This window comes from Macaca thibetana, chromosome 13 (genome assembly GCF_024542745.1).
Source record: "Macaca thibetana thibetana isolate TM-01 chromosome 13, ASM2454274v1, whole genome shotgun sequence".
Classification (NCBI taxonomy): Eukaryota; Metazoa; Chordata; class Mammalia; order Primates; family Cercopithecidae; genus Macaca; species Macaca thibetana.
Window position 1 is genome coordinate 54,995,477 of NC_065590.1, and position 23,013 is coordinate 55,018,489.

Genomic DNA, 23,013 nt, shown 5'->3' on the forward strand with positions numbered 1-23,013 from the left:
AAATAATAAATAATAATCCAGAGGCAAAGGAGTCTGCACAATATTTTCCCACAGTGCATGTTTTACACATAATTCTCAGCTCAAGTTTTAGATCAGGAGAGAATTAATTCTTGCTTCATACTGACTCATGTAGCCAATGGACATGAATTCATGGCTTTTCTTCATTATATTTTTTGATTCAGTGATTAATCTCAAACTTCTACTTTGTATGGTTTGTATGGTTCGTATATTGAACACCATAAAAATGCAGACACAGTATTCAACCTTAAAGGCCTTCTTATTGAGACAAGTACTACATTCAGTAAAATCTGAAAACAATCATGGTATCTCCCTGTTAGGCCTCTGAGCCCAAGCTAAGCCATCATATCCCCTGTGACTGGCAGGCATACATCCAGATGGCCTGAAGTAACTGAAGAATCACAAAAGAAGTGAAAATGGCCTGTTCCTGCCTTAACTGATGACATTACCTTGTGAAATTCCTTCTTCTGGCTCAGAAGCTCCCACACTGAGCACCTTGTGACCCCTACCCCTGCCTGCCAGAGAACCACACCCACTTTGAGTGTAATTTTCCTTTACCTACCTAAATCCTATAAAGCAACCCACCTCTATCTCCCTTCTCTGACTCTCTTTTCTGACTCAGCCCACCTGCACCCAGGTGAAATAAATAGCCTTGTTGCTTACACAAAGCCTGTTTGGTGGTCTTTTCACATGGACGTGAGTGACACTCATGAAGATGTCACATACTAAGGAATAATGGATTTGAGGCCAGTATTCAGGAAAGCATGGAGAGTGAAAAGAAAATGTATTACAAATGACTGATTGATTAAGTAACTGTATATTCCATATGATCTCTATGCCAAAATTGTATTCTGTATTATAAGAAAAAAACCTGATATAATGAAGTTGAATGCTAAAATGAATCTTGCACTTTATATTTATTACTAGACCTTACATTCTCCTTTGAATAAGATTAACAAGCAGGACTAAAACTACAAAACTAATGAAGATGGAAAAAGTGGTTAAATCCACATTCAGTTTTATTTTATTAACTTTGCTCAGCTCAGCACCCAGAGCAATTCAGCAAAATACTTAGGTATGTTGGGAGTTTGAGGCAGAAGAATCACTTGAACCTCAGCGGCAGAAGTTACAGTGAACTGGGATCACGCCTCTGCACTCCAGCCTGGGTGACAGAGTGAGACTCTGTCTCAATTTAAAAAAGCAAAAACAAAAACAAAAACAAAACCTAGGTATGAGTAGAATGCAATTCAAAAAACCTTGAATCTGTTGTGTGGTAGATAAGAACAATTAAGAGTAGAGAAAAAGATTAAGTGACCTAAATTATCAGGGCTATTTACTAAATGAGCAAGAAATCAAAGATCAGTCATTTACATTTTTGTCAGGTCTCTGAGCCAAAGCTAAGCCATCATATCCTGTGACCTGCAGGTACACATCCAGATGGCCGGTTCCTACCTTCACTGATGACATTCCACCACAAAAGAAGTGAAAATGGCCTGTTGCTGCCTTAACTGATGAGACTACCTTGTGAAACTCCTTTTCCTGACTCATCCTGGCTCAAAAATTCCCCCACTGAGCACCTTGTGACCCCCCACCCCTCCAGAGAACAACGCCCTTTACTACAATTTTCCTTTACCTACTCAAATCCTATAAAACGGCCCCACTTCTATCTCCCTTTGCTGACTCTCTTTTCGGATTCAGCCCACCTGCACCCAGGTAATTAAAAAGCTTTATTGCTCACACAAAGCCTGTTTGGTGGTCTCTTTACACAGACGCGCATGACATTTTGGTGCCATGACTCAGATCAGGGGACCTCCCTTGAGAGATCAATCCCCTGTCCTCCTGCTCTTTGCTCCATGAGAAAGATCCACCTATGACCTTGGGTACTCAGACCCACCAGCCCAAGGAACATCTCACCAATTTTAAATCTGGTAGGCGGCCTCTTTTTAACTCTCTTCTCCAACCTCTCTCCCTATCCCTCAACCTCTTTCTCCTTTCAATCTTGGTGTCACACTTCAATCTCTCCCTTCTCTTAATTTCAGTTCCTTTCCTTTTCTGGTAGAGACAAAGGAGACGCGTTTTATCTGTAGACCCCAAACGGCGGCACCAGTCAGACTCAGAAAGACAGTCTTCCCTTGGTGTTTAATCACGCAGGGACACCTGCCTGATTATTCACCCACAATTCAGAGGTGTCTGACCACGCAGGGACACCTGCCTGATTATTCACCCACATTTCAGAGGTGTCTGACCACGCGAGGACGCCTGCCTTGGTCCTTCACCCTTAGCGGCAAGTACCGCTTTTCTGGGGGGCAAGAACCCCCTAACCCCTTCTCTCCCTGTCTCTACCCTTTCTCCACTTTTCTAGGGGGCAAGAACCTCCCAACCCCTTTCCCACTTTTCTGGAGGGCAAGAACCTCCTGACCCCTTATCTCCATGTTGCAACCCCTTAAAGTAGAGGCAGCCGAATAGCAATACATTTGTGAGTTGCAATTCCTTGCCTCCACTGTGAGAGAAACCCCAGCCACATCTCCAGGGGACAAGAACTCCAAATGTCTGAACTGAAGCTACCAGAGGTTCCTCCAGAACCTCCTCCCCCAGGAGCTTGCTGTAAGTGCCAGAAATCTGGCCACTAGGCCAAGGAATGTCCACAGTCCAAGATTCCTTCTAAGCCGTGTCCCATCTGTGTGAGACCACACTGAAAATCGGACTGTTCAACTCACCTGGCAGCCACTTCCAGAGACCCTCGAACTCTAACCCAAGGCTCTCTGACTGACTCCTTCCCAAATCTTCTCAGCTTAGCAGCTGAAGACTGACACTGCCCAATTGCCTCGGAAGCCTACAGGACCATCACACAGATGCTCTAGCTAACTCTCACAGTAGAAGGTAAGTCCATCCCCTTCTTAATCAATATGGAGGCTACCCACACCACATTACCTTCTTTTCAAAGGCCTGTTTCCCTTGCCTCCATAACTGTTGTAGGTATTGATGGCCAAGTTTCTAAATCTCTTAAAACTCCCTAATTCTGGTTCCAACTTGGACAACATTCTTTAATGCACTCCTTTTTAGTTATTCCCACCTGCTCAGTTCCCTTATTAGGCCAAGACATTTTAACTAAATTATCTGTTTCCCTGACTATACCTAGGCTACAGCCACACCTCATTGCTGCCTCTTCCCCCAGTTCAAAACCTCCTTTGCATCCTCCCATTGTATCTCCCCACCTTAATCCACAAGTATAGGATACCTCTACTCCTTCCTTGGTGACCGATCATGCACCCCTTACCATCTCATTAAAACTTAATCACCCTTAGCTGGCTCAATGCCAGTATCCCATCCCACATCACACTTTAAAAGGATTAAAGACTGTTACCACTCACCTGCTACAGCATGGCCTTTTAAAGCCTGTAACCTCCCCCTCTTACAATTCCCACATTTTACCTGTCCTAAAACCAGACAAGGCTTACAGGTTAGTTCAGGATCTGCACCTCATCGACCAAATTGTTTTGCCTATCCACCCCATGGTGCCAAACCCATATACTCTCCTATCCTCCATACCTCCCCCAACGACCCATTATTCTGTTCTAGATCTCAAACATGCTTTCTTTACTATTCCTTTGCACCCTTCATCCCAGCCTCTCTTCACTTTCACTTGGACTGACCCTGACAACCATCAGGCTCAGCAAATTACCTAGGCTGTACTGCCGCAAGGCTTCACAGACAGCGCCCATTACTTCAGTCAAGCCCAAATTTCTTCCTCATCTGTTACCTATCTCGGTGTAATTCTCATAAAAACACACGTGCTCTCCCTGCTGATTGTGTCAGGCTCATCTCCCAAACACCAATCCCTTCTACAAAACAACTCCTTTCCTTCCTAGGCATGGTTAGTGGGGTCAGAATTCTTACACAAGAGCCAGGACTGTGCCCTGTAGCCTTTTTATCCAAACAACTTGACCTTACTGTTTTAGCCTACTAGCCCTCATGTCTGCGTGTGGCAGCCACTGCCACCCTCATACTTTTAGAGGCCCTCAAAATCACAAACTATGCTCAACTCACTCTCTACAGTTCTCATAACTTCCAAAATCTATTTTATTCCTCCCACCTGACACATATACTCTCTGCTCCCTGGCTCCTTCAGCTATGCTCACTCTTTGTTGAGTCTCCCACAATTACCATTGTTCCTGGACCGGACTTCAATCCAGCCTCCCACATTATTCAAGATACCACACCTGGCCCTCATGACTGCATCTCTCTGATCCACCTGACATTCACTCCATTTTCCCATATTTCCTTCTTCCCTGTTCCTCACCCTGATCACATTTAGTTTATTGATGGCAGTTCCACCAGGCCTAATTGCCACTCACCAGCAAAGGCAGGCTATGCTATAGTATCTTCCACATCTATCACTGAGGCTACCGCTCTGCCACCCTCCACTACCTCTCAGCAAGCTGAACTAGTTGCCTTAACTCAGGCCCTCACTCTTGCAAAAGGACTACGTGTCAATATTTATACTGACTCTAAATATGCCTTCCATATTCTGCACCACCATGCTGTTATGTAGGCTGAAAGAGATTTCCCTCACTATGCAAAGGTCCTCCATCATTAATGCCTCTTTAATAAAAATGCTTCTCAAAGCCGCTTTACTTCCAAAGGAAGCTAGAGTCATTCACTGCAAGGGCCATCGAATGGCATCAGATCCCATCGCTCAGGACAATGCTTATGCTGATAAGTTAGCTAAAAAGGCAGCTAGAGTTCCAGCTTCTGTCCCTCACGGTCAGTTTTTCTCCTTCACATTGGTCACTCCCACCTACTACCCCGCTGAAACTTCCACCTATCAATCTCTTCCTACACAAGGCAAATGGTGCTTAGATCAAGGAAAATATCTCCTTCCAGCCTCACAGGCCCATTCTGTTTTGTCGTTGTTTCATAACCTCTTGCATGTAGGTTACAAGCTGCTAGTCCGTCTCTTAGAACCTCTCATTTCCTTTCCATTGTAGATATCTATCCTCATGGAAATCACTTCTCAGTGTTCCATCTGCTATTCTACTACTCCTCAAGAACTTCTCAAGCACCCTCCCTTCCCTACACATCGAGCTCAAGGTTTTACCCCCACCCAGGACTGGCAAATTGACTTAACTCACATGCCTCCAGTCAGGAAACTAAAATACCTCTTGGTCTAGGTAGACACTTTCACTGGATAGAGGCCTTTCCCACAGGGTCTGAGAAGGCCACCACAGTCATTTCTTCCCTTCTGTCAGACATAATTCCTCAGTTTGGCCTTCCCATCTCTATACAGTCTAATAGCAGAGCGGCCTTTTTTAGTCAAATCACCCAAGCAGTTTTTCAGGCTCTTGGTATTCAGTGAAACCTTCATATCCTTTACCGTCCTCAATCTTCAGGAAAGGTAGAACGGACTAATGGTCTTTTGAAAACACACCTCACCAAGCTCAGTCACCAACTTAAAAAGGACTAGACAGTACTTTTACCACTTTCCCTTCTCAGAATTCAGGCCTGTCCTCGGAATGCTACAGGTTATATCCCATTTGAGCTCCTGCGTGGACACTCCTTTTTATTAGGTCCCAGTCTCATTCTAGACACCAGCCCAACTTGAACTACACCGCAAAAACTTGGATAAAGCATAAAAACTCACCAAGCAAGTAATTATGCTGAACCCCCTTAGGCTCTCTCTAATTGGATGTCCTAGGTACTCCCAATTCTTAGTCCTTTAATACCTGTTTTTTTCTCTTTCTGTTATTCGGGCCTTGTGTCTTCTGGTTAGTTTTTCAATTCATACAAAACCGCATCCAGGCCATCACCAATCATTCTATACGACAAATGCTCCTTCTAACGACCCCACAATATTGCCTCTTACCACAAAATCTTCCTTCAGATTAATCTCTCCCACTCTAGGTTCCCATGCCACCCCTAATCCCACTTGAAGCAGCCCTGAGAAACATTGCCCATTATCTCTGCATACCACCCCCCAAAAAATTTCACCACCCCAACACTTCAATGCTATTTTGTTTTATTTTTCTTATTAATATAAGAAGACAGGAATGTCAGGCCTCTGAGCCAAAGCTAAGCCATCATATCCCCTGTGACCTGCATGTACACATCCAGATGGTCAGTTCCTGCCTTAACTGATGACATTCCACCACAAAAGAAGTGAAAATGGCCTGTTGCTGCCTTAACTGATGATATTACCTTGTGAAATTCCTTTTCCTGACTCATCCTGGCTCAAAAGCTCCCCTACTGAGCACCTTGTGACTCCCCCACCCCTGCCCTCCAGAGAACAGCCCCCTTTGACTGTAATTTTCCTTTACCTACCCAAATTCTATAAAACGGCCCCACCCCTATCTCCCTTCACTGACTCTCTTTTCGGACTCAGCCCGCCTGCACCCAGGTAATTAAAAAGGTTTATTGCTCACACAAAGCCTGTTTGGTGGTCTCTTCACACAGACGCGCATGACAATTCTGACTATAGATTATTAAGTAATGCTAGGAAGTACCTTCATGTTTTTGTTTTGATTTGATTTTGATTTAGTTTTGTTAACCATAACTGTCATACATTTAAAATTTATTTTCTGAGTGGTAATGACTATGAAGTTGTGGGGACAATTGAAGTTATAATGCTGTTTGAAAAGAAACTAGAGTAAAGGTATTTGATGTTTCAGATTTTTCTGTTGATCTTTTCCCATGCAAGTTGTCTCTCAGCTTTGAGACCTTTAACTGATTGACATCACTCTGGCTGACACACAACCTATTTCAGAAATTGTCAAGTATAAACCCAACGCTGACACAGCTGAGTGAAAACAGACTACTCCTGTACTTTTTGCTGCTACTGTTTCTAATTGTTATTGAAAATAAATTTCAAATACCTCCTAGTAGTTTATTCTTTACTTCTGATAGTTGAAATTCTGAAATTTGTTAGCTAGAGATCAATGAGTATTACATTCAACTTCATCCCTTTAAAGTCTGAACACTACCTAACATTTTTCTATTTGAAATGAATAAATTATCTGTTAAAAATATGTTTATCAAATAATTTTTACTTTAGAGGATAAGACTGGCATCATATTAAGCACAACTTTTAAGCCTAGATGAAAATGTTATTACCAAAACTATGAGAAAATAAATTGTCATCTTAGATATTGTATCAGCAAATTGTGAATGAAGTAAATCGGAAGACATTTTATTGGACGGTTGCATTTATTAGATGTGTGAACCCCAAACATCTGAAACAGGTCTCAGATAATTTAGAAAGTTTATTTTGCCAAGGTTGAGGACGTGAATCAGCCTCTGGAAGTCCTTACACATGCCCAAGGTGGTCGGAACAGAGCTTGGTTGTATACATTTAGGGAGACATGAGACATCAATCAATATATGTAACAACTACATTGGTTCAGTCCAGAAAGGCGGGGACAATTCGAAGCAGGGAGGGGGCATCCAGGTCACAGGTAGGTGAGAACAAATGGTTGCATTCTTTTGAGTTTCTGATTAACCTTTCCAAAAGAGGCAATCAGATATGCATCTATCTCAATGAGCAGAGGGAGAAGTTGGAATAGAATGGGAGACAGCTTTGCTCTGATCAGTTCCCAGCTTGACTTTTTTCCCTAGCTTAGTAATTTTGGGGACTGGAGGTTTTCCTTTCACAGATATTATTGAAGAAAATCAATGATAAATTCAGTCAACCGAGACATGTACAAAATAAAAAATTCAGAAATGAGGAAGCCATTGAAAATGAATAATTTTGAGAGGAAACCACTTAGACTTAAGGCTGAGTTTAGAAATCTGGAGAATGGTGGTTACCTTTAAAATAAAAGTAATTTAAGCACGTAATCAGGATGTAAGAGCAGAGTGTTTGGTAATATTTCTAAATACACAAATTTCTTTGTAATTTTTTTCATAATGTCTTTGTAATTTAAAGGAGTATATCAAAGCCAAGTATATTAAAACAACAATTTTTAAAGTACTTAAATTTTCAATAGTTCTCATAATTCTTTCAAAATTTAGTGAGCTTATTCTTGAGAAAAGATGATGATTTGTGTCAATGAAAATAGTCAAACTCTGTAACATATTTGAAGAGATTTATTCTGACGCAAATTTGAGTAACCAATGGCCGGCGACATAGCCCCAAGAGATTCTGAGAACCGTGTGGTCAAGGTGGTGGGGCTACAGCTTGGTTATATACATTTTAGGGAGACATAGACATCATTTGATACATGTGAGATGTACATTGTTTTAGTCCAGAAAGGTGGAATAACTTGAAGTGAAGGGGTTTCCAGGTCATAGGTTGATTCAGGAATTTGCTAATTGGCAACTGGTTTAAAGAGTTAAGTTATTGTCTAAAGATCTAGAATCAATAGAAGGGAATATCTGGTTTAACTAATTTATGCCTAGTGTTCCATTATTGGAACGCTAAGCTTGTGGGAGTTATTTGTATCCTGCTGTTCAAGGTCATTGCCAAGTTCTGATTTTCACAGAAAACATTTGCAACCTTTGGCATAAATGGGTTAAGATGAAGAATTGTGGAGGCCAAGGATCCCATCGTGAAGACAGAATCCATAGAAGGGAGTGTCTCTTATCAGACTTAAAGAGTCTATTAGTTTTAAGTTCTCTATTCTAGTCTTAATGCTGGTCAGTTTGCCTGAATTCCAACAGGAGGAAGATATAAGGAGGCATGTCGGACACCTATAACCATTTGTTCTCACCTACCTGTGACCTGGATGCCCCCTCCCTGCTTTGAGTTATCCCTGCCTTTCTGGACTGAACCAATGCCGTTGTTACATATATTGATTGTCAGGCATGGCCAATCCTCACCCTAAATCACATTGTTTCTGTCTGGCTACCCCAAGTCATCTAGGCAAACAAGAATTAACTCCAAGAAACTGAGGGCAAACAGCAGATATCTTTCTTTGGGGAAGGTCAGATTATTTTTACCAACTAGAGCCCGATCTCATGCACCACTTCAAAAATTTAGTTATAAAAAGAGTTACCAGCTGGGCGCGGTGGCTCAAGCCTGTAATCCCAGCACTTTGAGAGGCGGAGTTAGGCAGATCACGAAGTCAGGAGATCGAGACCATCCTAACATGGTGAAACCCCGTCTCTACTAAAAAAAAAAAAAAAAACAAAAAAAACAAAAAAACTAGCCAGGCGTGGTGGCGGGCGTGTATAGTCTCAGCTACTCGGGAGGCTGAGGCGGGAGAATGGTGTAACCCCGGAGGCGGAGCTTGCAGTGAGCCGAGATCCAGCCACTGCACTCCAGCCTGGGCAACGGAGCGAGATTCGCTCTCAAAAAAAAAAAAAAAAAAAAAAAAAAGAGTTACCTATACTTTTAATTTGTATTTGTTTATCTTTCTTTTACCCTTAAAACCTATAAAAGCTAGCTTATCAGCCTTCATCTCCACCACCATCATAGTCATCACCATTATCATCACTGGCACAATAACATATACTGAACATATAGTGTAGGCCAGACAGTGATTTACAATTACTAACTCATTTAATGCTCCTAACTTCCTGATAACCTAGGAAATAAGGTTATGCAGTTTTTATAGGTGAAGAAACAAAGAGTTCAGTTACAGTCCTTAGGTCACATAGTTGCTAGATGTCAAAGCCAGGATTCAAACCAAAAATGTCTGACTCGGGTACATACATACTTCAACACACAGAACCAAAACAAACAAAGCAATGACATTCCCAAAGGTAACTTTCAAGGTGCTAAATTCAATATATGCTTTTTATTTATCATGATATGTAACTTCGAGTGCACACACATGAACAGACACTCTCAGGCACTGTTACTCAAATACCTGGATTTTAATTTTATTCTAGGACATTTTGAGTGAATTTGAACAAACTCCACCAGCTCTTACATTTGCCAAACTGGACTTTTCTGAGCATTGAGTAAAAGACGACTAAACTCTACTACTGTATTTACTAATTATATTCTCTAGGGGTGAAAAAGTCTTTTTTTCTTCTACCCATCTAGATTCAGTGACTGGGGCCCATAACTCAAACTGATGAAAGACAGATTAACAAGAAAGAAAACAACTTTATTATAAATATAAGCACGGGACTTCAGAAAAAAAACTGTTGCTTAAAGAAGTGGCCAGGTGATTGAGGCTTATATACGTTTTAGGCTAACCAGAAGAAAATGGATTTTGAACTTCTAGGTCAGGGAGGTAAATTGTGGGAAGCTGAGGGGAAGAGACTGATAGTAAATAAGAGTTCTCTTGTTATGCTAGTAAGAGTCTCTCACGAGATAAGCCTGCCTTCTGGAGTGGCCCCATTAGTGTAGGGGAGACAGCTGTACAAATAAAAATTTCCTTTAGAAATGTCAATTTCCTTTACTGAAGGAGAAATTTAAACTTTACTTTTAGTTGGTTAGGGGGAGCTAAAGAGCTTTTTGTGTATCTTCCGATTCTCAATTGCCTTTAGCTCAAAATCATCCTTAGATGGCATATCTTAGAAGGGTAGAAGGAAAAATAAATGTTTATCCCTTACAGAATATAAAGTGGCATATTTTGGAGTGCACATTCTGGTACCCTTTGATTTCACATCTTTTTACATGCTCCTTAGTTTGAATGTCTACACCACAGCCCTAAGCTGCTTTCATTTCTCACGTGACCTAATCGTTAACTTGGTTCACAGAGCTCTACCCTTTCCAGCCATTGCTGGCTTTTCAGCCTAGGTTATCCTTCTTCATTCTTTCTGTGCCCTAATACATTGTCCACCAAAAAGAACTTTAAAAGTGGCAAAGTCTATCCAGTCTAATGTCTGTCACTCTACCTAGCATACAAATTCTCCTCTGTTCTCTTCAGAAAGATAATGCCTATTCACTGTTGGGATCTCAACTTAGTATTTACTTCCATATCTGTTCTGTGTTGTTATAGCAGAATATCACATACTGGATAATTTATATTTACAGAAATTTATTTGGCTCCCGGTGCTGAAGACTGGGAAGTCCAAGGTCAAGAAGGACCTTTTTGACTGTGTCATCCCATAATGGAAGGTAAAGGGGCAAGAGAGTGTGCACAGGCATGAGAGAGGAAGGGGGAGAACTTATCCTTTTATCATGAACCCACTCCTGTGATAACTAACCCACTCTTGTGATAATAACTTTAATCTATTCATGAGGGCACAGCCCTCATGATCTAATTACCTTTTAAAGGTTTTACTCTGAATATAATTGCACTGGTAATTAAGTTTCTAACACATGAACTTTGGGGGACACATTCAAACCATAGCACTATCTATAATTTCTAACAGACAGTTATAACAAGTGACTGATTATGAGTACTTCTTCCTAGACTAGGATGTCTGTGAGGACAGAAAGTAAACGTTAGTTTCCTTCATCTGTTGGTTTTGAAATACCAACCAAAGAGTAGGTTAGTAATAAATACTTGTTAAATAAAGTTAATTAGTAATAAATACTTGTTAAATAAATAAATGAGTGACTTGTAGAACAGATGAGAGACAATTCTATATTCTATGTTTGCTTAGATGTGCGCTTCATCTACATGAGGTTTCACTTCGTTCTCATGAAGTGTTTGTGCCTCTAGAGAAGCTACCCTTTCCTCCAGCTGCTGCAGTCATTCAGCAGAATTATTTACTGGTTACAAGTGTGAAAACAAATGAGCACATAATGACACAGACTAAGTAACAGTTCAGATAAGCTTCCATAAGCTTATGTAAGTTAGCTTTTAATTATGTACTTTGCATGCTAAGTCTAAAATAAAATGATTATCCACATTGCACATGTTAAAGTTCTTTATATTAAGTGTTTAAGTGCAGAAACCAAACCTGTACCCTTTAATTCTAATATAAAATATGCAGTTTAAATATTAACTTTAATTCTATAGGTTAATCTGAATTTATATACATTTGTGATAATTATAGCAATTAACTGTAACAGAATTATTCTCATTAGAGGACAAAACAAGCTTGCTGATCACTATGCTGGCTGTAAGCCTTTACAATCTAATGAATGCTAAAATATTAAAATCTCATCCAGTTTACCATGAAGCCATAATTTATAAGAATAAATGCATAATAATTCTTTGGACTTCAGAAGTAATTTATGAGCAATTTTCTCACAGAGGATGATGATAATTCACTCTCAATTAGCCCAGCTTGATTTAAATCATTGATTGCCCCAAGTTCAATAATAATTTAGTAATAATGGAATTAATACTTCCTTCTATTTTTGGATGAAATTATTAAAAGGAATCCATGATGAATTTTAACTTTAAACATGAAAGCTTACAAATATCTTCTTTTAACTTTTCCTTTACGGATTGAGCTCTCCTTCTAGGATTATTAACTTTATAGGAAGAATCTGTTCCCCTTGGAAATTTTGAGGTAGTTATCTTGGCTCTGTGCATTAATCTGTGTCCTATCTCTCCTTTCAAGATACCTTCATAGGTGCCAGGATCAGGTTTGTAGATAACAAATTCCTCAATAATTACAATCACAATATTCACTTTCAGGGAGTTTAATAAGATATGGGTAGAATTAGCTATTTCTTGTGATTTGCTGTTTCAAAATAAAAGAAACAATTCACAAATATATATATATATTTAATTACAGAGTCTATATCTGAAATGCATTATAACCATTATTAAGCAGATCTTACCCTGATTCTGCTAAAGATGAGTTTATGGAATAATTTACATATTTAATAATTTTAGAAAATGGGGAAAATTAATCAAAGGTGACAACATCTAATGAGATTGGAGTCATTCCAGCTATACTATGGAATTTAGTGTTTCCTTTTTCCCATGGGTAGAGTACCTATTTAGAAGACATACATATGAATATTCTGTCTGTGAAACAGTGAGTTTATCTTGCTTGTCTTCATATTTTTATCTGAGTTGAGACAGAAGAAAATGCTAGCACAACCCCATATCTCAATGGAAAAAAACACGGATTTTCCCTCAGGTGTAATCAGAAGCATCATCTCCAGAATCAACTTTTGCCACAGAGCCACTGTTCTTGCCTGGTGATTTTGACAGCCTCAAAACTTCAAGGCTGCAGTTAAAAAAATGACATTGCCTGTGGAAAATTACAAACGTAGTAGCAAAATAGGAAGAAATCAAGAAATATCAGATTGCTGTTAGTTTCCTGTACTAGGAAGCTAATATCAGCAGAAAAGAAAGAAAGATCATTTCAAGATGTCACAAGACATCTGACTTCTACTTCCATCCTCAAAATTTCCAGTGACCTGGTATGATTTACTGCTCATGGTAGTAGTTTAATTTATAAGAAGGGTGGGAAGGGGATGGTCAAAGAGATCAGAATTTCTCAAGTAAGAGTGTGCATCAGCGTCAGCTTTTAGAATTAAACAAAATGCAAGTGTTAGGCCTTCACCACTACACTATTGAATTAGAACTTCTGTGACTGGGGCCGTAAATGTACACGTTTAAATTCCACAACTGCTATTCCTGAATCCCCTAGACATGATGATTCCTGATGCCCTTTTATTGCTCTGATGTTTCTAAGATTTTGTGAATTTTAATGAACAGGGTAGTACAGCCTAATGACACTAACTGAACAGCAAAGATTTACCTTTAAATATTGTGTGTGTGTATGTGTGTGCATGTGTGTGTGCGTAGCACTTAGCTGAACGCTGGTACAGAGTTGCTCTTTCACTTCTCATTCTCACTCTTCTCTGTTTCTCACACACTCTTCCTATTGATAGATAAATATTTATCTATAGACAGTTTATAAATACATATAAGTATAGATGTGATACTTAATACTGAGTGTCAATTTGATTGGACTGAGGGATACAAAGTATTAATCCTGGCTGTGTCTGTGTGGGTGTTGCCAAAAGAGATAAACCTTTGAGTCAGTGGGCTGGGGAAGGCAGATCCACCCCTAATCTGGTGGGCACAATCTAATCAGCTTCTGGCAAATATAAAGCAGACAGAAAAACATGTGAAGGAGAGATGGGCCTAGCCTCCCAGCCTACATCTTTCTCCCAGGCAAATTGCTCCCTAACCTTGAACATCAGACACCAGGTTCTTCAGTTTTGGGACTCAGACTGGCTCTCCTTGCTCCTCAGCTTGCAGACACTCTATTGTGGGACCACGTTTGATATACATATATATATATATCTCCTATTAGTTCTGTTCCTCTAAGAGAACCCTGACTAATACAATAAAGTATCAATTAAAAAGTATTTCCTGCTCTCAATTAGCTTAGTCTATTTGGTGACAAAGCTAACAGACAATCAGGGAGAAAACAGTTAAAATGACATTGAGATATAGATATCTAGAAGGTGATGCTATATCCCACAGTAATGGAGTTCAGGAATGCTACTGCTAAGGATTAGGTGGGATTTTTTTTTTCAGGCAAAATTTGGAAGATATATTTTAGGTTTAAGAAAGGCCTGGCACAAGCAAATATCTAAGAAATTGAAAAACATGTTCCTTTCAATATTGTGAGGGAATCTGAATGTCTACCTGTTTTTAATTTAATAGATATTGAAAAGTAATTGAGTATTTACTACAAGATCTGGAATCAGCATTTAAAATTGTTTGAGGGTCTTAGATGGAAGTTAAAACAATAGATGTCTACCAAAGCTTATCTGTTGCATTATATGCATTATATGCCACGTTATATGCATTATATGCCACACTAACTATAACTTTTTTTTTCGATGAACACAGTAATCTTTTGTTATTTTCTTCTAGTTCCCAATTGAAGTTCAGAAAGGCCACATTTCAATAATAGCCTATCTACCTCCACATACTCTTTTTCTAACTTACGACACTGATGGGTTAGCAAATGATCCAGACTCTTTCTTTCTGGGGAAGCTTTCCATGTTCCATATTCCATATTCAACAAAATTAAAGAAATTTATTACTCCAATATTATATTTAAATTATAACACTTTTTTGAGTGAACAGTCCGTTCTCCTGGCTCAACTGCTATCTTATACTAAATATGTGTATCTCTTTTCTTGAAATATAAAAAAAATTATTATGAAATATGGCAGAGCTAAAGAGCAAAGGGAAAAGGATCTTTGCTCTGATAATTCAAAATGGAGCTTCTTGTCACTCTTCAAGGTGGAGAGACTATTCACCATCTTTTAAGGTACCCTTAGGTTGTTTCCATATCTTGGATATTGTGAAAAATGTTACAAAGAACATAGCACAGACATCTCTTTGAGGTACTGATTTCAACTCCTTTAGGCATATACCAGAAAAGAAATTGCTAGACAAATGGTATTTCTATTTTAAACTTTGTATAGGATCTCTATAATGTTTTTCATAGTTGCTGTACTAATCTACTTTTTCACTAACATTGTACAAGGCTTCTGTATAGTATGATGTTGAGAGTTAATAATGCTGTATTATAAACTAAAATTTTTCTAAGAAAATAGATTTCAGGTGCTCTCACTACCAAAAAGAAGTAAAAAAAATGTAAAGAGATGAATATAATTTATTTGACTTTAGTAATCACTTTACTACATATATATAAACATCATATTGTACACCTTAAATATGTGTAATAAAAAAAGCAAATGTGAGATAGTTTCAATATCTAATAGCAAGAAAATGAAAGGTAATACAATTTTGAAATATCTTTATGATGTGCTTTTTAAAAGCAATTAAAACTGAAGTTTTAAGACTTTGTAAAACTATAAAGAAATGCTTATGTTATATGATTATGCAAAAATAATCTGTAATACTATCTATGACATAGTATTCTGTTATCTATGTAAACATGTATTTTTTTTTAAAAGAGATGGGTAAAAAACTGGAAGGAAATATCACAAAGCATTAATAGTAAAAAAAAAAAAAAAAAAAAAAAAAAAAAACCAAGAAAAAAATTACCCAAAAGAGGAATAACATAATTATACAAATAGAAAAAATAATACTTGAGCATTTCTAACTCACACCTTAATCAAAGATTATTTCAGGTTGAATAAAGATCCAAATGTAAAACAGAATTTTAAGACTTTTAAAAGAGTATAGGGGATAATATTTGTATGACTACCATGTAGAAAAGTTCTTAAGAGAAAAAACAAACTATAAATTACAAAATAAATGCTTGAAAAATGCAGGAAGGTAAAATTATACATTTTTTTTTGTTCATTAAAAGACGTGACAACAAAAAACAGTATAAAGAAAAGTTACAAACCGGGTAAAAATGTTGGAAACTATAAACCAGCAAATTTATATTGGATAAATTGAAATTATGCAAATAAAAAAAGACAAAAGTAGGCAAAAATGAAACATAAACAGATAATTCAGGAATCATAAACACAAATATGCACTAAAAAGATAAGATCAACCCTCGTTAGTAATCAAGAAAATGCAAATTGCAACCACAAAGAGATAAAATAGAAAATAAATTAATTTGTCAAAAATATAAAAGAAAATTAAATTAGTGAATTAGCTCAGATGTTTGTCAAGATGGAGAGTATTGGAAACTGTTCACTGCTGGTAGAAATGATTGAAATAATCACTTCGGAAAAAAATATAGCGTTACCATATAAATGAAAATATATACATCTTATGACTCTTAAAACTTCAGAGAATGTCTTGCTTATAAGCTACAAGAAGCACATACAAGAATTTTCATGGTAGCATTGTGTGTAACTGAACATCTTAGAAACATTTATCTTGCTTTCCCTAGAAAAATTGCTATTTTTTATGGCCATAAAATGGAATACAATACAACAGAGAAAATGAGCATCTTATACGAATACTAATGAAAATGTACTTATGGAGAGGGGGGAATGGAAGGTATTAATCAAACAATAGAAAGTTTCAATTATCCAACATAAATATGTTCTGGAGATCTACTTTACAACACAGTGTTTCAGTTAACAATATTATACTTAAAAAATTGCTAAGAGGGTAAATCTTATGTTAAGTGTTTTTTATCATTAAAAAGTGATAGTATAAACAAAAAAGAAAGAAAGAGGTCAGGCACAGTGGCTCACATCTGTAATCCCAGCATTTTGAGAGGCCAAGGTGGGTGGGTCACCTGAGGTCAGGAGTTCGAGACAATCCTGGCTAACATGGTGAGACCCCCGTCTCTACTGAAAATACAAAAATTAGCCAGGCGTGGTGGTGGGTGACTGTAATTCCAAGTATTTGGGAGACTGAGGCAGGAGAATCTGTTGAACCCGGGAGGTGAAGGTTGCAGCGAGCCGAGGTGGCGCCATTGCACTCCAGCATGGGTGACAAGAGGAAACTCCATCGCGAAAAAAATAAAAATAAAAAAAATAAAAAAAGAAGAAAGAAACTTCCAGAGGTGATGAATATATTTATGACACAGATTATGGTGATGATCTCATTGGTGTGTACTTATCTCAAAACTCATCAAGTAGTACATATGAAATAAGTACAGCCTATTTATGTATATTGTTCCTCAATAACATAGTTAATAAAGAAATTTTTTATGTCTCAAAGTGGTTTTATTGAGCATAAACCAAACAAAAGCTGCAATTACTGATGTATTAGGTTTATAGTCCTCTGAGGATAATCATACCTTCATCACTGAGGTCTAAGCCAAATGTTCCTGTCTACTTTGAGGCCACAGTTCCTACAAACATGAAAATATCTCTCAATGACTCTCTTTAGAACAAAACATACTCCTCTGTGTGTTCATTGTAGAGCAGCAGTTATAGCTCTTAAGACTAACAGGGTCAGTTATCCTGCTAGAGTCAAAACTTCTTTATTGGCCTGTTTGTATGCCGTAGCAAGGAACCCCATATAATGGCATGGCAATTATAGCTTAAGTTTAATAAAACTCTTTGAAACATTGCCTTTCAACTATGTAAAATTTGCAAGAGTTGGCATTATGGATATCACCTGATTCCTCTAAGGGTAGGACTTAGTAATTTAATTTAAAATTTAAAAAAGGAAGAAAAGAAGGGGGGAAGGGAAGAGGCAGGAAAGAGAGGGAGTGGGGAGGGAGAGAAGGAAGGAAGGAAAGGAGGAAAGGAGGAAAGAGGGAAGAGGGGAGGGGAGGGAAGAGAGGGGAGGGGAGGGAAGGAGGGGAAGGGGAACGGAAAAGGAAGGGAAGGGAAGGGAGAAAAGGAAAGGAGGCATGAAGGAAAGAAGGAAGGAAGAAACTGCTGATTGTCATCAACAATGATTACACAGATTCCAACTAAAAATGTTTGCTTATTTTGTTTATTTTAATAGACTTTATAAAAGATACTCAAAATTATATCCTGTAGAATACTGCCTCACTTAAAAAATTTCTTTTTCCCATAGAGAATATTTGATAATCTATTACTTGTTTTAAAATACAAATTAGCGAGAACATTTACAATCTATTTTATGTCAAAACAATGAAGAGATTAATAAGTAAGAAACTGAGGTATTATTTATCATGAAATAAGGGAACTAGGAAGGAAAGCCTAGGACCTTCTATTTTTATAAAAGTGTGCTCATTTATTCTGAAGAAAAAGTGTTTTTCTGAATGAAAATTTGGGGAGAGTTGAATTGGATTTAGGTACATTAATGGCAACATATATATATGTGAGTATGTGTTTACATATATACACAAATACACAACACACACATATTAGAAAGAGACTCACATGTACATTTTTTCTCTGTATACATACATGTTTGTCACTGTACACAAATATATACTTACACCCACATATATGACTGAGATAAAGACTACTGAAGGACCACACAACTTTCTGTTAGAATGCTGAAGAGTTTACAGAGAAATTTAGGAGAGAGTGACTCATGGAGGAAAATCTGCTATCATTGATTTCAACTTTTAGCAGAAAGCCAGAACCGTAGATGTCACATGCTTTGATAAATTAATGTACATTTGCTCATGGCAGTTACGTTTTTGCAGTTTTTTTCTATCATAATTATTCTGATTTATCTAGAAATAAAAAAATCAAACATTTAACACAATCACTAATAGGATAATTTGAATTACTTAAATTGTGCCTGGTTGAGGAGAGTGAAATGATGAGGGGCCCTAAGTTTCATGCTGTATGCTTCTATATTTTAAGTTCCTTATATTAATCCTGTATTGATTTTTGGAAATCTAAAAGAAAAATGGATAAAATCTTTCACAGTAGCCATCCCAAATGAAAACTACTTTTAAAAATATAAAGACATTAATCTAAGTGAATTCATGCATAAAAGGTATAATAATCAGTTTAGAAATACAGTAATGACAGCGTGAGACTCTGTCTCAAAAAAATACTGTAGCTTATGTTTTTTAGCCTCTTACATCTACATAGCTTGCTTACATTTCTTGAGTTGTTCATTTTATTGTGAATGTTCTTTACAAAAATGTCATTACAGTCAATATTCTCTATCTATAAAGGGAAATATCTGTTGGATTATTTAGTGAAGTAATTCAAACTTGGCCTTTTGGCAGACTAAATCAGATTGCATATGAATACATTTTAGTAATGCCTAACAAAAACATAATTCTTAGAAATTATTATTCCAAAGAAATAAAGCATATGAATGAGGAAAATATTTACTATGAAGAAAAAAATTGAACCTATTTTTTTCATTAAGGTAAAAACCAACAAAATGTGAAACAATGAAGATTTATAACACAGCACCAAATGCTGAAGGGGATAAATGAATCAATTTAGCCAACATTTTACCTAGATCACATTAAGGTTCATATTCATCAATAACATTCAATACATGTAAGATAAACCGTAACTTGAAGAAGATATTTTCTATGTGTGTATGGGAAAACTAAACAAAAGAAATTGTTGCTTCACTCGGAAAGTAGGACAAATGTATCATACATTCATTCTCTGTCAAAATTGACATTTGAAATAACCTACAATCCTAAACTGTGTTCCTTTAGTCTCCTTTTATACTTTTTGTGTGAATGGATGAATTAATACTGCTAAATTCATGAATTCAGAGAACATGGGATGATTTTCATGCTGACTGCATGATTTTAATTTTATTTAATATAAGTCTGTTGAAATGTTTAACATATTTTGCAAGCAAATTTTAGGTCAGTGTCTCCAATTATTCAACCATGTCCTTAACCCCATTTCACATGGTTACCATTATCCAGGAGCTTGACGGCAAGTCATAGGCTGCACTGTACACAGTAATCAGGGGAGGTTTCCTGAACTATAAATTTACCTCTTAAGTGATAACTATTTTATAACTGTCTGTAAGAAAGAAAAAGAGAGGCAGCCAGAATCAAATACTGAATATCATATTTCCACGAAATTTTAAGGATTCTGATTTTATAATATTAAAATATTCCAGATAAATGAATAATATCTTCATATCATTCATTGTGACTTCTTTGTTCTGAAGTTCTTTAATATAGCCATTCACAAGACATTTTAGGAAACTCACTCTGCCATTCATTTGTCTATCATTTATAATTTTTACTGAGCAATTACTATGTATTTTAAGAACTAAAGAAGCAAATGGAGATGGCCCCAGCCATTTTAATAAAGCGTTGCTTAGGAAAAGGTAATTGTGCTACGAGCTATCAAAGGTACTAACTGTGTAAGTAGGGAAAGATGGGAAGAAGCTATTAATTTAGATTGAGTATAAGTGAGTGATTTGGTTTCACTCTGTGTCCCCGCTCAAATCTTACCTTGAATTGTAATCCCCATAATATTCATGTGTGGGAGGTGAATGGATCATATGGGCAGTTTCCCCCATGCTGTTCTCATCATAGTGAGTCCTCACAAGATTTGCTGGTTTTATGTGTTTGACAGTTCCTCCTTCACACACACTCTCTCTCACCTGCCACCATGTAAGATTTTGCCTGCTTCCCCTTCCACCATGAGTGTAAGTTTCCTGAGGCTTCCCCAGCCATGCGGAACTGTGAGTCAATTCAACCTCTTTCATTTACAAATTACCCAGTCTTGGGCAGTTCTTTATATCAATGTGAGAATGGACCAATACAGTAAGGGACCATCTGAGGAAGTAAATAATGTTAAAACCAGGACTAAAGAAAAAGTAATAGTTGTCTAGGGCAGTGTTACAATGCCATCCCTAGCAGCATGGACACCTAGGATACTGAGTATGTTTAACTGGAACATAACTTAATGGGAGTTCTATTAATAACGATACAACAGGTGGGAGGCTTCTGTTTAGAAGATAACTAGTAATTATTAACTGTCGTATACTCTATGGTGTAATACCCTTCAAATTTGAGGGTCATTAACTTTATTTTATTTTATTTATTTATTTTTTTTTAATTTTTTTTTTTTTGGAGACGGAGTCTCACTCTGTCACCCAGGCTGGAGTGCAGTGGCCGGATCTCAGCTCACTGCAAGCTCCACCTCCGGGCTTTACGCCATTCTCCTGCCTCAGCCTCCCGAGTAGCTGGGACTACAGGCGCCCGCCACCTCGCCCGGCTAGTTTTTCATATTTTTTAGTAGAGACGGGGTTTCACCGTTTAGCCAGGATGGTCTCGATCTCCTGACCTTGTGATCCGCCCGTCTCGGCCTCCCAAAGTGCTGGGATTTCAGGCGTTAGCCACCGCGCCCGGCCCATTAACTTTATTTTAGTTCTTGTCATAGTCATTTTCATAGTATTATTTTTATGCATTTGAATTTTCCTTATGGTTTCATTACTTTTTATTTTATAATGAACTCGAATATTCATGGAACATAATATCTGTGAATGTGTTACAGAAAGCTGTTTGCTTTCTTGTAACATTCTAAAAGATATATATCATACTCTGGAAATTGTTAATATGTACTTAATTAATGTTAATTTAGTACATCTTTCTATAAAACTAAAGGGACCTAAAGAAAAAGTAAAAATTATCTAGAGAGACATTTAATGAAGGGGGTCAGCATGTATAGAGTCTGATGAGTAGAAAAGGACGGAGAGTGTTTTAGGAACTGAAGGAACACAGGATGCTGTGAACATAAAGAACAAGTATGAAAATGATACAAGATAAGGTTGGAGAGGTTGGCAGGAGCTGATCATGCAGGGCATTTTTAGATCCCATTTTTCTTAGTAAAATAGAAAACCTTTGAAAGTAAAGTAGGGTAACAATAGATTTATATTTTTAAAAGATCATGGCAGTATAGAGAATATAATGAAGGGAGCAGAAAGGAAAAGCAGAGTGTGTCATTTAGGGAGAGAATTGCAGATGCAGTGGTGGGGGTTGATGGCATATTCTATGATGCTGAAATGGAGGGATGAGAAAGATTTTGGAAGCCGACTTCGGAGACTCTGGTGACATATTGAATTTTGGTAATGATGGGTGTGAACAGGAAGTGACCTAAGTTTCTGCCTAAGTAACAGAGTGGATAGGGACTTCGAAGACTGAAGGAGGAGAGAGATTTGGCAGGTAAGATTAAGCACTGAGTTTTTGCATGTGTTAAATTTGAAATTTGTGTCAGACATCCAAATGACAAAAATCTGTTGGTTATGTAAAGCTTGATCTGAGAAGATAATTTTGGTTGAGAAACAGAAATTTTGGGAGTGGTGAAGTATAAATAGGATTTAAAGCTGTGGATATATGTATTACACACCGACTTTATAAAAACTTCCTGGGTTCAATGTTCTTACAGTAATTGGGGGGAAAATAACATGCTTACGTAGAAAGTTAATTCTGGACTAAATGAAACTTACTGTAGCACATTACGGATTGCTGGTTGCTTGTTAGGACTGCATCTGTTTCAAATAACAGAAAGTTCTCCTACTGTGCTTTTAAAAGGTAGGGGCTAAATTGCCCCATACCACAAAATGTCAGGGACAAGTAAATTTAAGGCTAATACTATGGCTGAAGGGCCTGATTAGGACACATGATTTTCTGGCTTCCCACTTCATCATATGTCAAAATATAAGCCTTTAAAACTGTGCTTCTCAAATCAAGGTTATCAGATGGTTGTTGGAACTGTAGGTGTCCTGTCTGCATTTCTTTCCATAATTACTTGGAAAGCAGCATTACAAGGCCGCCCTTAACTGCACTGAAGACTGGGATACCAAGTATGTTTAAATGGAACATGGCTAAATTGGAGTTCTATCCATAAGAATAAAAGGGGAG

At 37.6% G+C, this 23,013-nt stretch overlaps 1 long non-coding RNA gene across 1 annotated transcript in view; it reads left to right on the plus strand.

Moving 5' to 3' along the window:
• Positions 1-22,283: 22,283 nt before the first annotated feature.
• LOC126933719 (uncharacterized) overlaps positions 22,284-23,013 on the plus strand; it is a 151,694-nt gene continuing 150,964 nt past the window's right edge. Inside the window, exon 1 of the long non-coding RNA XR_007718716.1 lies at positions 22,284-22,314. This is a non-coding gene — a long non-coding RNA (uncharacterized LOC126933719). The remainder of the gene's footprint in view (positions 22,315-23,013) is intronic.